The following is a 12343-nucleotide window of genomic DNA, read 5'->3' as shown; positions in this document are numbered from 1 at the left end:
AGATCAGTTCAGCGAGTGGCCCGATCTGGTATTTTAAGTCCTGTCGATATCTGAGCTCCTTGAATGAATTGCTTTGATCTGTAACCTCACATTCTCCTGCCTCACTGAAATCCACGCTTTGCTCTTACTTTGTAGAATGAATGGGGAATCTTCTGCAGACGCAGCAGGGGTTTGTTTTCATCTGAAGGAACACAGACACTTCCCTGCATCTTTATTGATGAATGGCCTTTCACTGCTTTTTTTTTTTTTTTTTTTAATCGCCCACTTTCCATTCAGTTTCATGCATGTAACCTTCTATGCATGTATTTCAGAGTACCCTAACCCTAACCCTATAAGCACAACTTCCACTATTAAATTTAATTTATGAGCCAGAATCTGCTCAGGGGAAATAACTGGAAAAAATGTTTTAAAAAGTGACTTTTCACTATTATTTTAAAGCAAACTTTATATCAATATTATGGGTTAAAAATAATATGGGTATCAATAAATTTTTTTTGTCAAAAGATACAATAAAAAACAGCTTTGTGCAACAAAATACCTCCTTTCCAGGAAAAAAAAATACAAATAATTTACTTGATCTTGAAAAGTCAACGAGGTTTCATCAACTGAATGTAATTTTTTTTTTTATAATAGTTTGGTCACTGTCTTTTTAGTTGTTTAAAAGATTAAGGCAATTATCAAAGTTGATAAAAAGAAGTTTCTTGGCAATTATGGACTGTTCACCTTCAGAATGAATTGTGAAAATTCCTTGTCCTCATTACCTCGTTTGCACCGTTCCTCGGAGACAGCAGACTTTAGAGCTCCATATCAGTGCTGGACTCACTTAAGGATGTTTTTCCTGCACACTTTAGTGTAATCTGCCACTGAAATCAGAGGAACGATTGTTATTCAAGCCTCTCAACCCAGTCCAAAGGCTAAAATATAATTGCTTAATAACATTAACATTAAAGTTGCTAACATAGATTTCTGCTGACAGTAAAGCTATAGGCATCACCAGAAATATGAGAACTTGTGTGCCATACACAACGGTTTTTATAATGCCTTGATGTCTTTAGTCGATATATAGTCAATAAAAACACAATTTCAGTACCAATGTCTATAGAACAGCAAAAATGAACATGCACAGATTTAGAACATAATAAATATGAGCAAATTCAATTAAAACAGTGTGATGTAGCTTTCACATCTCATAATGTGGCACACATGCTATTTTTAACCTGGTTTTCACATTTAGTTTAGACTAGCTTTTTCAAATTATTATTGTAGCTCTCAACCAAATACCCCTGTTTTTTGCTACAGTATATGTCCACAGGAGAATGTGTTCGTATACACACATTACATTAAAAAGCAGCCGCCTGTCAGTCAGGTACAAAATTGAATTGGCACTTCATGCATCTTGCTGACTTTGTGATCCAGTCGTACATTCCTCAGGTTAACAGCTCACTGGAGGGAAAGATTGTAAATGAATAATGCCTTACATTTTGATGTAGCTGTCATATGACTCTGAGTATACCACATATAGCACAAATAATTTGGACTAATTCTGTTTATCATTATTTGTATTTTGTTTTTTGATTGATTGACATCAGATTGACAGATTATGTCAAAAGTGAAAGAGAACCACATGATTATTCATTCAAATGTCTATACAAGAATTGAAATGACATGAGGGTGAATAAATAGTAACAGACTTGTCCTTAAAATTCAACGCTGGAATATTGCATAAAAAAAACACACATTCAAATATTCATTCAAATATCAATCAAATAATGATATGCAACTCTGTGTCATATTTTCTAAATGTATAAATTACTTGTTTCTAGTTCATATTGATAAGCTGATTCCTAAAATAATACCTGATTTCTGGAAGAAGTCACACTTTCTCACAAAATATAATGTTGCTTAATTTGTAGCTTATTTTTGACACTGCTTTTGTTATTTAATTTTTTGTGAAACTGTTCATGATCGAAATTTTTCTTGATATTTTTGAACTCAGCATTATAAAATAAGATGATAGTAGGCCATTTTTAATATATGGCAGTGGCTCCAGATGTATGTGGAGATCTGTAAATATGAGTCATCACCATGATGACACGACTGAAGGTTTGAAAGTCTTTGTGATGATAAACGCCAGAGAGTTGCCGAATTGTAAGATGGAAAAGCTTTTCTTACAAATAAAGTAAAAGCTGTAGTTACCTCACGCTGTTTTCTGTTTCTTGACTGTTTGTATATTTTCTACTTTTTCTTTTGTCTGTGTTTCTCGCGATGATCAGTGTTCATATTTTTTGTGTTGATCAATGAACTGATCTTCCTGACAGTTGGGAGCCACAAAAGAGATGTTTACTGTGTGTCTGGGCTTGAATAGACAAAAGACTGACTACTACTGGGCGGAAACAGACTGATAAAACAGACAAATCATCCACAGCCATCAGAGGAAAATATAGTCTTTTCTGCCTCTCTTCAAGTGATTTTTGAGCTTTGTTGTGATGAAAGCTCACGTTCTCTCTTGAGGTTTTCAGTGCCTGCCTGAAAGGACTGCAGTTTTAGTCACTTCACTCCAAATATTGAATGAACACAGTGTGTTTAAAGAAACTTCTGTGAGCAATTTTTGGCTTTCAGTCAGCTGAGGTTCGTCTGCAGTTATCACAGTTTGCTACGAGATTTAAGAAAATAGGCATCATACACTTGCCAACTTTGTAAATGTATATATATATAATATTTTTTCGACCGATTCTTACCTTTTTTTGTTGTTGTTTTTAATGACAGAACAAAACAAAAACAAAAAAGTTAATTGCAACTTTTTATCTCAGTTCAGGATAATTGCGAGTTTTAATGTAATTTTAGTTAACATTAATTATGTTCTGATCTGACTTTTTTCTCTGAATTCTAAATAGCTGTATCACATTTTTTTTTCTTGAAAAATAAAAAAGATAATTGTGACATTTTGTCTTACAATTCAGATTTTTTTAATTCAATTGCAAGTTCACAACTCCTAAAATCAGACTTTTCTTTTCAAATTTGCAAGAGAAAAAAAAGTGTTTGATGAATTTTTCCTACTTTTGTCTGTTAGACTTTTTTTTTTACCTTGAATTGTGAGCAAAATTGTCAGAATTGTGAGATTTCTCATATATATATATATATATATATATATATATATATATATATATATATATATATATATATATATATATATATATATATATATATATGGCAGAAACAAGCTTTCGTTTATTAATGTAAATATTTATTAATTTTGTGTGTGTTAGTGTGTGTCAGTCACTGTATATCTGATGAATAATAAGTGCTTGAATAAGCTGTTACCATGTTTTTACAATGATTTCCTCACCTCAAATTTGTAATGAATTTTGTGGTTACTGAAATGTTTGAAAAATCATTTAAAATGCATTCAATTGAAAATTGAGTGGCAAACATATGAAAAGGTTTTCTGTTGCTTTTGATACATAAGCGATGGCAGCATGTCTCCACATATTTCTTTTAAGAAGGACTTAATGGACAAAGCAAGTTAGAAATACTGTAGGTTTGTAACTTCTGATATTGCTTTCAGGGACAGAAAGCGTCGCCCACTTGGATGTGGTGTTGTGAGATAACTCTGACGGTGTGGGAGGAAGCCATGACACTGGTCTTAAAAGATTATTCCGTCTTATCTTCTTAAACAAAGTGTCAGTGGAAGGAAAGTTTTTAAATGAAGCAAAACAAGTCAATAAAACATTTAGCGGAACAAAAAGACAATTTTCTGCAAATAAGTGAAGAAGTCTAGTTGGGATGAATGTGCTGATTTACAGAACAGACAGAAAACGAAACGATTAAATCTGATGTGGTTTGCTTGGGGTGGTTCATGGCAGGTCAGATTAATCATGTCACCGAATCAGCAGATGAAGCGAGCTGAAACACTCGCATTGATTCGTCTGTCAGAGGAAGAAAGCTGGAGCAGGTTAGAGAAAACACAGAAGAAAGCAGGTCTAACAATGTGCAATTTAGTCATGTAAACATGGAGTCTGTCGTTTTTCTTATATTTGTGTGTGTAAAAGAGAGACTTGCTATAGTGTACTTGTTTGATATGCATGCCATGCCATTCATTACTGTTTAGTTTTTTGTTTCTCCAGCAGACACTCAGTAATGTTATCCAGCTCATCTGAGCACAGTATGACCTTTGCACTTCACCTGTTTTGAGTCTTTGCTTTCCGGTTGATGTTTTTATGCATCAATCCCAGAGGGATCTGAGAAGTGGCTGTATAGGTCAGTCCGGTCTCTAAAGTCTGGTGAACTGTGAAAACCGCTGTGTCATTAAAGCAGAGTAATTACTGACTTTATCTGCAGACAAGCAGCGCCAAGTATAGCCAAGAAAACTGTGTAAGGGCATCAGAGAGCATGTGAGATCCATCCAAATGCATAACATGGAGAAGCTGGGAAACAGGATAACATTGAGAAGAAATGTTGTTTTAAAAAAAACTCCATTGCATGTTTATGAAAGATTATAAAGACAAACATTTCATTTCATTTCATTTCACAAGAACACCAGAAACATAAAGTTCATTTAAAAGAAGAAAATCTGTTTTGATTTTCATTTCGACTAAACATAATACCTATATATATATTATTATTGTACTCATAAGTTTACACACCCCCTACAGAATATGCAAAATGTTCATAATTTGAATAAAAATTGCATATTATTTTTATTTAGAACTGTCTTGAATAATCTAACATACAGTAACTGTGGTTTATGAATACTCCACAAGACACAATAATAACTTGACCCCGTTCAAAAGTTTCTAAATCTTAATACTGTGTGTCATTTACAGGATGATCCGTTGTTTTAATGTTTTGTGATAGTTGTTCATGAGTACCTTGATGCCTTCTGAAAAATCCTCCAGCTCCTGCACATTCTCTGGTTTTCCAGCATCTTCTGCATTTCTGAACCCGTTCCAACAGAGACTGTATGATTTTGAGATCCCTCCTTTCACCCTGAGGATGATTGAGGGACTTATACGTAACAATTACAAAAGGTGAAAACATTTCTTTTAATTAAGATGATACAAACAGGGATGCAAATAACTGTCACACATACAGCTATTAAATGAATGGGTATAGTCATTCTCATTTTGCTCTCCTTTTATTGTCACTCTTTCACAGCAGAAACATTAGAGATGTTTAAGAGACCTTGTTTATTAGCGCACTGAATCTTTAGAGAATTTCCTTCTCTCTCAGTGTTCAGAATGCAAATAAACCGAAGGCTTTCTGAAGAGGATGTCACTTATAAATACTTGCGTCATTATCCCAAGATTAATTATGTTCACCTTGATTTTCATCCATAACGTCAGAGGACTCTTCACTGCTGGTCATCTTTATTAAAATCCAGCATTTTATCTTGCTGAGCCTACAAAACCTTCAGCCGACTGTCCTGGTAAATTATGATATATGCACTGTACACCTGACACGTCCAGTTTCATTTGTTACTCTTAAATGAGCATTGATCCTGCGGGACACAGGTGATATGTTCACCTTCAGCTCAACATTCTCTCGCTCTGATTCCACTGAGAGAGAGCGAGGCACTTAAATGACTCTCCATTTTAAGAATAGCATTAGAGAAATATAGAATATGTTAACACTAAGTGACAACCATTGTTTGAGGAAAAACCACAGTGCTTTTGGTCAAATTCAAATAATGAGCTTTGACTACTGTAAGTAGGCTTATTATTCCAGACTGACACTGAATAAATTGTATTTCTAAATGAAGAGCAGAAGACACTATAGCAATTAAGACAGACCCACAGACTTCCACCAGGCACGTATTCTATTTATAATAGATTTAGAAAAATGCCCTCTTCATACAAATGCATTACAGCGATTGCATTTGAAATCCAATTTATATTTGATTAGTTTGCACAATGTCATATTATATCACTTGTCGTCCCATTGTGTTAAAGAGACACAACGTTCAGCTCACTCAGTCGTTTTACTTGACTTTGAGCAGATGCTGTCATTTCATGTTCTTTTAACATCAAAAACTAGTTATTAAACAATGTTCCATGTATTTATTCATTTCCCCCCCAGCCCCCCGCCCCAAATGTTTACATCTCTTTTTTATGTCAATTATTTATCCTAGGCATCAGCGTAAAAGAAAATGAGCATTGTTATTTCACATTTGTCTCATCTTGAGTATCTCAGCGTGTCTATGGAATTACTTTTGTTTCCATAATAATGAACAAAACTTTATAAAACTGAACGTAACTTTTTCAGAAACCATCAAAAATATGCAATTACAAAAGAAGAAAAACACAATGAAAAACACAATGAAAATGAAAAAAATCTACTCAGTCGCACAAATTTAACAGGCTCTTCAAATATGCTTCATTCTTTGTTAATGTTTTTCAAAGATTCGTTTTTGCTAATCGTGGATTCATAATTCATTTCCACAGATTTCAGGAGAGACCAGATTTAATCACCGCGAGAGCTTTCCAATATGCGCACCACTGAGTGGCGTCTGTACTTCCCAGTCAGAGAGCACCTGTCCATCAAAAGCTCACTATCCAATCAGAGTAGATCACTGTTAAGCCCGCCCCCATGAGAGGTTTGTGTCAAAACACAAAACGAAAAACTGCCAAACTTAAGCGAAATCTGTGGCAATGAATTCAGAATCCACGATTAGCGAAAACAAATCTTTGAAAAACATTAACAAAGAATGAAGCATATTTGAAGAGCCTGTTAAATTTGTGCGACTGAGTAGATTTTTTTCATTTTCATTGTGTTTTTCATTGTGTTTTTCTTCTTTTGTAATGGCATATTTTTGATAGTTTCTGAAAAAGTTACGTTCAGTTTTATAAAGTTTCATTCATTATTATTGAAACAAATGTAATTCCGTACGTGTCAAACTGTGTTCGGATCTATGCCAGGATGCCAAAGCATGCAATTTAAAGTCAAAGATCAAATGATTTGAGCTGCTCCACATTCATTTTATTGCTCTGTCCTATTGCTTTATGGCAACTATTGTCTCATTTGTGTCTATCAAAGGAAGGTCAGGAGAAACACAAAGCTGACACTGAAACTGCAGAAAACTCTCCAGACCATATCGCTTTAATAACGTTTCTTCTGCTCAGGTTTGCAACATGACACACTTGAATAAAATCTATAATTGACAGGTCCTGGGGCTCTGGACAAATTGATGGATGAACGGATGCACATAACTAAGTTACTAGGCTGGAACCTGTTGAGCTCCTGCGAGAGAAACAAAGCTGTAGGTGAGATTCAGACTTCATAAAGTCAGTGACACAGCCAAGCGCGCAATACAATGAGATCGAAAGAGATCCACCTTTAGACTGTTATAACTTGGCAGCCTTTGTTGGGAGCAATAGGCCATCTTTTTTTTTTTTTTTTAAGAAACATTTTGAGGCTCAAGGCTGATGCTAATGTACTAGTCTGATATTTTCTTCACAGTGTGCTTTGAGTGCATTAATCATCACAGGATGCAAATATTTGGTATATTTCATATTAGACTCATGGAATTGCCTCCGGTCACTCCTAACAAAATAGATCCATCTTATCACAACACAGCTATAGGCGGTTTATCAGAATATACTCAGGGCCCGAGCAAAAGCAGAACAATAATTTCTAAATTATTAAAGTATGAAGGGGTCCTTGAAAGTATTTACACACTTCAGTCAAACCTAAAACATCTAATGCCAATTTGAGAGCATTTGAACGGTTGATCAACCTCTTGTTGCTTTTAAACAGAGATAACTAGACAAAAGTTATTTTAAAGTGTATTGATGTTTCAATGTATTTTTGACCAAATAAATGCAGCATTTGTGAGCAGAAAAGACTTAAAGAAGAGAATAAAATCTGGAAATAAATTCATACACTCTCAAAATGAAAAAAGAAATAATAATTTGTCAGTGTCCAATGACTCAAAAGCAAAAGGCTGGCCTCTGTTCCTCTGTAATCTTTTAAACAGCTGAATGTCTGTTTTATTATAACGAACAACAAACTTGAATCCTGCATGTCTCATAAGACCGTTGTCTTGCTGTCAGAAAAATGAAAGGAGATTGTCCTTTGTTTTTTCCAGCAGACAGGCTTCTTCTTTGATTTCTGTGTTATGCGTGGCTGGAGGCATGATGAGCTGATCTGACGTCTGCGGGAAAACAAGATCACAGCCGCGTCGTGATAACCAAGAGTCACGTCCAGCGCTATTAGAAGCCTGACTACCGCTCTGACCAGATAACTATCATCCGGCCAGACCAGGCACAAAGGTCAGGGCCTGGCCTGTGTGACGGGGCACAGGAAGCAATTATGATAAGCTTTTAAATGCAATTATTTGTGTTTTTAATGTGTCAGTATTACATGGAGAGCAGAGGCTTGTGACGCTTGTGACGCTTCCTGTGAGATGTGAAGTGGAATGTGAAATTTGCAGGAATGTGTTTTCTATAATTTAACCACCACCATAAATTAATAGAAAAGTATAGCAATATATAAATATGTAATTAAAAAAACTAAAATTTAATATGCATATATACAGTATATTTATCATTTTTATTCATTTATTTTCCATAATTCCTTTTTATTTATTTTCTATAACTTACTTTCAATATTATGTTAACAAATCTTTCTCTTTGCAGAAAATCACAACAATAACAACAAAATGATAATAAAGACAATGCTTTACATTACTGCAGATCCACTGCCCGGTAAGTTGTCAACAAAATATTCAAAAAACAATCATATAGTATTACAGTAACACAAAATAATTTATTTTAACTTAAATATTATTAATTTAAGTGTATTAAGCATAATCAAATTAAACTGCGACAAAATGTTCAGGAATTGTGACTCTTTTAGCTAATTTGAACAAATAGCAAAGGTTTTTTTTTTTTTGAGTTGAAGTTGGAGTTGAAGATTTTGTTTGATTTTGAAGTTGGAGTCTGGTCTATTCTAGCAACCCATGCAAATCCTGTACTAGTATATTTTACAATTTATTTAAAAATATATATTAATTTGGTGTTCATTGTTATCTTAAATTTTGTTTTGTTTTAGAATTAGAAGTTTGCAAATGAAAAAAAAAAAGAAATTGTGCCCATTTATTACTGTATGTCCTTTGCAAATAAAATATTATAATTATTATAATAAAAAAAAATTAAATTTTATTTTATGATTCTCCCTTTATAATAATAATTAAATAATTATATAATAATGAAAAAAATAAATTGAAAAAAATGTGCAACATGGAATGTTGCATCACATTCCATCTAAGAAAAGATGAACGTTATATGTTTATTTTTGTTTCCAGTGAATGTGACTTCATGCATGATAATGCATAAAATTATAAACCTGGCTATAAGAATAGAGCTGATTAAAGCAATGGTCTGATCTGAGAGAGTCAGTTGGTCATTAGCATCAGAATAGAGTTGTTAGCGCTGAATTACAGCAGACACCAATTACCAGCCGTACCTCCAGCAGACCAGAGCTCAAGGTCTTCAGAGACGGCAATCAAAGCCGGCTGGGAATGAAAATTGTTTGCTTGTGATTGCTTTATTAAAGCTCCTAAGTGCTCCTCCGCAGTGGGCTGGAGTTCTGGTGACTGGACTGAAAGACAGCTCAGAGAAATGTTTGGCTTGATGGTTTCAGGACATTATATTCTGTCAGTTTGGTCATGGCCTCTAGCTTTGCCCTGTCACCGTTCACTGTTTTTACTTTAATGAGTGACTCTGCTTGTTTTACAGAGAAAAACACAGTGATAACACAACGATTGAGATCATTCTTAAAAAGCTAATTTGTGTGTGTGTGTGTGTGTGTGTATGTGTGTGTATGTGAAGTTCTGTGTCCTAATATCAATTTCCACAAAAATTGACATTAGGACTTTTCTTTTCATCTACTATAACTATTCATTTAAAGCACTTATTATTCTGTATAAATACGGCTCTGTTTCATTATCTAGTGTAGGCAGCATTTTAAGACATAATTTCATAATAACCCACATCCCAAAATATACTAAACTAAAGGCTTCTGAAACATTTGGAAATAGAAATGACCAGGGTTAACTAAAACTAAAAGCATTAAAAAAAGATGCATAACAAATATTAATTAAAAATGTACAGTTAAATATAAAAAAAACAAATGCTAATAAAAATTAACTCCACAAAAACAACTTAAACTTTAAAATTAAAACTAAAACTAAAAATGTAAACATCTAAACAAAAATTGTATAATACTAATGTATTATCTATGAATTTCTTTACAATATGAAAAATAATTCAGGTTTTACGCAACAGATAAAAGGCACGTAGTATATTACTATATCCTCAGTGGCTGATCTTTTGGGAGCTGCTGTCACTGAGATGAATGTGAATGCTCACAGCTTTCCTCAGGTATGGCTTAGCTCCAGCCTATAATCTCATTCTCAGTCCACGTACTGCAAGCTAATGTCACTACGTCCTTTCAGACTCTTCTCAGTCTTCTGCAATCACAGCTTTATGATTTCTGCATCAGAGTTTCAGAGTGAGAGGCAGGATCTACTTCGTGGTTCTTCGTACGAGGCGCGTGTTGAAGGTTAAGAGCTCATTTTGATGCACAGACTCTGGTTAATTAGCAGAGAGGGGGATCAAGTCTCACAGGGAGTCCTGCCTAATTATGAGGCTGACATGCTTTTAGTTTCAGCCATTCGTTTTGTGTGTTGCGTATTACACGGGCTATTGAACTGATGTTGCTGTGATGTTGATCTCTCTTCAAATTCAAGGGTTTTAAAGGCCTTTGAAGAGGGATTTTATCCTGAAGGATTGTGTATCATTAACAGAAAAGATTTAGTTTTGACTCCTTTATTACATTATAGTATATAAAATGGTCCTGTTCTGGAGTGTGTGTGTGTGTGTGTGTGTGTGTGTGTGTGTGTGTGTGTGTGTGTGTGTGTGTGTGTGTCTGTTTAAATGAATATAATATAATAGTATGTATATAATTTTAGCATCACTGTTATACTATTATATTTAACTATTATAAGATATCAATTTGTATATAATATTAATCATATTAATAATGTCTTGTGCTTTTGTAATTTAATTTGTTTTTAGTTTTAAACAACATGTCTAGAGTAATAATATAGTCAAAAATCACAAACAAATATTTCTGTTAGTGTTTTTATTTATTTATTTACATATTACATTTACATGCCAGGCCATTCAACAGAAGAGTATAGAAATTTGATGCATGTGGCCATATTAAATTGCTGTTTTATTATTATTATTATTATTAAAACTGATACAGTGATGTGCAAACAGGCCAGTCATACAGATTTGACTATAATGGCAATGAAAGATATTTGCACTGTACATCTGCTGCTGCTTTCCAGTTTAAATGGATTCAAACCAAAGCACATGCATTACTTATACTGCTTTATTCTGAAGTCCATTAAAAATGTAGGTTAAGCTTCCAGCAGAGTGTTCAGCAATTTGGTCCTGAAACCCAGGTAACAGGCAAACAAATGTAAGATTCACCTCAGAATCCCGAAATAAATCCGCTGTCAGTTCTGCCATAAAGCAATGCCATGCCACCTGTTTTAAATTCATAGACATAACGTAAATCTGAATCTGGATGAAATTTAAATTTAAAAGAAATTAAATGAATAAACGGGATCCAGTGCATTGGCATCTCGTGGGTTATAAGTTGTTCTTTAGTTACAGCTGTAAAACCTGAAACTGATTTATTAAAACAGATGCAAGAATGAAGAACTGTATTAGACATGATTAATGAAGAGTCCTTCATGATCCAAGTTTGTGCAGCTCACATGAAATCTGTTCGAGCTGATGGAGAGATGTGAAGAGTTAACCAAGACTGACAGCTCACCATGATGAGCATGAGACAAGAGGTCATGCTCGTGCATATAGCAGTGTGATCGATCACACGAAAATCATTATAATAAGTATTAGCTCCAATAGGACGATATTTTGAAATATGTAACTGAATGTTTCGTACCATGAACAGAGACGGTCTGCAGTCGAGTTGTGTATTTTCCTCCTGTTTACGTTTTTCCTGTTTCTCTTCGAACCAGTGGTGTTGAGCATCATCTGATTTAGATTCTACAATACGCAGTGAATCAGTGATTGACAGTGTTGGTTACTCAAAGGATGTTATACATTACTCATTACTAGTCACTCCTGTCAAAAGTAATATTGTTACTTTACTTATTGTTTCCTGCCAACAGTAATTAGTTACTCTACTAGCTACATTACGTTTTCTACATGCATGCCCCACAGAAGCTGTCACTGTGTATCTTCCACATAAAATCTTTCTAGAATGTTACTAACAACATATTTATGTCTCATCCTTTGACCAAAATCCA

General features: G+C 34.1%; 1 pseudogene; it reads left to right on the top strand.

The window, feature by feature from the left end:
• The window catches only part of LOC128023056 (NAD-dependent protein deacylase sirtuin-6-like), a 32875-nt pseudogene extending 22310 nt beyond the window's left edge, over positions 1-10565 (top strand).
• Positions 10566-12343: the final 1778 nt, after the last annotated feature.

Source organism: Carassius gibelio, chromosome A2 (genome assembly GCF_023724105.1).
Source record: "Carassius gibelio isolate Cgi1373 ecotype wild population from Czech Republic chromosome A2, carGib1.2-hapl.c, whole genome shotgun sequence".
Lineage (NCBI taxonomy): Eukaryota > Metazoa > Chordata > Actinopteri > Cypriniformes > Cyprinidae > Carassius > Carassius gibelio.
This window is presented reverse-complemented; position numbering and strand designations above follow the sequence as displayed.